We start from the raw sequence: 2,944 nt of genomic DNA, 5'->3' as shown, positions 1-2,944 counted from the left end.
AGCAAGATTCAAACCAAATGAAAGTACACCACAATATATTATAACCAAACTTTAAAAAAAGAAAAAATTCCAGTCTTCAAAGAGTATTAAAAAAATAAGAGAAAAGTGGTTCTTCACATACAAGGAAATGACTATAAGGCTATCTGGATCTCTTGGCAGAAACTTTGCAGGTCAGGGGACAGGAAGAACGTGCTGAAACAAAAAACTGCCAAACAAGATTACTTTTTCTGGCAAAGCTATTGTTCAGAAATAAAGGAGAGAAAAAGACTTCCAGACAAACAAGAGCTGATGCAGTTCATCATTACTAGATCTGCCTTAAAAGAAATGCTAAAGGAAATTTTCCAAGCTGAAATGAAAGAATTCTAATTGGTAACATGAAATCTTACAAAAGTATAAAAATCACTAGTGAAAGTAAATAAATATTCAAATACAGATAGTCAAAAACAGAAATATTCTAATACTTTAATGGTGGTATGTAAATCACTTAGATCTCTAGTATAAAGTTAAAAGACAAAACAAATTAAATAACTATAGCTACAATAATTTGTTAATAAATATGCAATATAAAAATATATACATTGTGCCATCAAAAACATAAAATTGAGAAAAGTAAAAGTCTAGAATGCTTATATGCCATTGGAACTAGAATGTTATCATCTTAAATGACTGTTATAATATTGTATATGTAAACCTCAGGGTAACCATAAAGCAAAAACCTATGGTAGATGCAAAAAAGATAACAAAAATGAAATTAAAGCATACTATTACAGAAATATGAAGGCAGAAAGAGAAAAAGAAGGAATAAAATGTCAACAAAACATCCAAACACAATTATCAAAATAGCAATAATAAGTCCTTATATAACAAAACTTACACTGAATTCACATAGATTACATTCTCCAATCAAAATGCAGAGTGGCTAAATGGATTAACAAGGTGAGCTGTCTATATACTGCCTACAAGAGACTCACACCAGATTTAGAGACATACCTGTGAAAGCATGCAAAAATATTATATTCAAATAGAAGCAAAAAGAGAGCAGAAATAGCTATACTTACATCAGATAAAATAGAATTTATGTCAACAACTGTACAAAAAGACAAAAGTTATTTTATAATGATAAAAGGGTCAATTCATCAAGAGGAAATAAAATTGTAAATATATGTACACTCAACATCACAGTACCTAAATATACATTAAAAATTAATTGATCTGAAGGGAGAGATAGACAACAATACAAAAATAATCACCTTCAATGCCTAATTTTCAACAATATATAGATAATCCAGAAAAAGAATCAATAAAAACTACTGGGTTTGAACTACAGTGTAGACCAAATGGTCCTAACAGATATATACAGAACATTCCATTCAATAGCCATAGAATATACATTCTCAAGCACACCTGAAACTTTCTCCAGTATAAATCAAATATTAGGCAAAAGACAAGCTTTAATAAACTTAAGAAGACTGAAATTATGTCAAGTATCTTTTCTGACCGCAATGGCACGAAACTAGAAATCAATAATAAGAGGAATTTTTAAAAATCTAAAAATATGTGGCAATTAAACAACACACTCCTGAACAACCAATGGATCAAACATGAAATTTAAAAAAATGTAAACATATACTGAGATGAGTGATGGAAATACAATATATCAAAACTTATGGGATGCAGCAAAACCAGTTATAAGAGGGAAGTTTATAGTGATAAAAACCTACATGAAGAAAACAGAAAGATCTCAAATAAAAAACCTAGCTATAATGGTTAAAGAAGCAAAAAAATAGAATGCACTAAACTCAAAGTTAGTATAAGAAATAAAATAACAAAGAATCAGAGCAGAAAAAACTAAAATGAAGACTAGAAAAAAAAATAGAAAAGTTCAAAAAAATTGAGTTGGTTTTTAAAGATAAATAAAATAGAAAAACCTTAGATTTCTATTTAAATAAAGATAAACAAAATAGAAAAACCTTTAGCTAGATAAAGAAAAAGAGAAAATTAAAATAAATAAAATTAGAAACAAAAAGTGGTACATTAAAACTGATACTACAGAAATATGAAGGATGACAGGAGACTTCCAAAAACAACTGTACACAACAAATTGGATAACCTAGAAGAAATGGATGAATTCCTAGAAACATATCACTTACCAAGACTGAATCTTTAAAAAATAGAAAATGTGAACAGATTTTAAATGAGAACGGACATTGAATTAAAAATGAACTAATTTCCCATCAAAGAAAAGCTCAGGAGCTGATGGCTTTACTTATGAATTCTACCAAGCATTTAAAAAACAATAGCAAAAACATGAAATGCTGGAGGCCATTATCCTAAGAGAATTAATGCAGGAACAGAAAGCTAAATACAACGTGCTTTTACTTATAAGTGAGGGCTAAACATTGAGCACAGATGGACTCAAAGAAGGAAACAACAGACACTGAGACCTAGTTGAGGGTGGAGGTTGGAAGGAGGGTGAGGATTGAACTACCTACCAGGTATTATGCTGTTCACCTGGGTACAAATTTATCTGTTTATCAAACCTCCACAATATGCAATTTACCAATGTAACAAACCTGCACATGTACCCCGTGAGCCTAAAATTAAAGTTCAAAAGAAAAAAAATTATGGCAACTCTATCAAACTCTTTCAAAAAACTACAGAGGCAGTAACACTTCTAAACTCATCTTATGAGGACAGCATTATCCTGATACCAAAGCCAAACAAAAGAAAATTACAGGGTCATTATCCCTGATGAATATAGATTCAAAAGTCCTAAACATCATACTAGCAAAGCAAATTCAAGGACTCATTAAAAGGATCATTCACCACTAACAAGTGATATATATCCCTGGAATCCAAAGATGGTTCAGCATACACAAATCCGTAAATGTGATACACCACATTACATGGTTCCCTCATATTTTTTTTTTTTTTTTTTTTTTTT

This window comes from Hylobates moloch, unplaced genomic scaffold (genome assembly GCF_009828535.3).
Source record: "Hylobates moloch isolate HMO894 unplaced genomic scaffold, HMol_V3 SCAFFOLD_7, whole genome shotgun sequence".
Lineage (NCBI taxonomy): Eukaryota > Metazoa > Chordata > Mammalia > Primates > Hylobatidae > Hylobates > Hylobates moloch.
The sequence above is the reverse complement of the archived record's forward strand: the minus strand, read 5'-3'. Positions refer to the sequence as shown.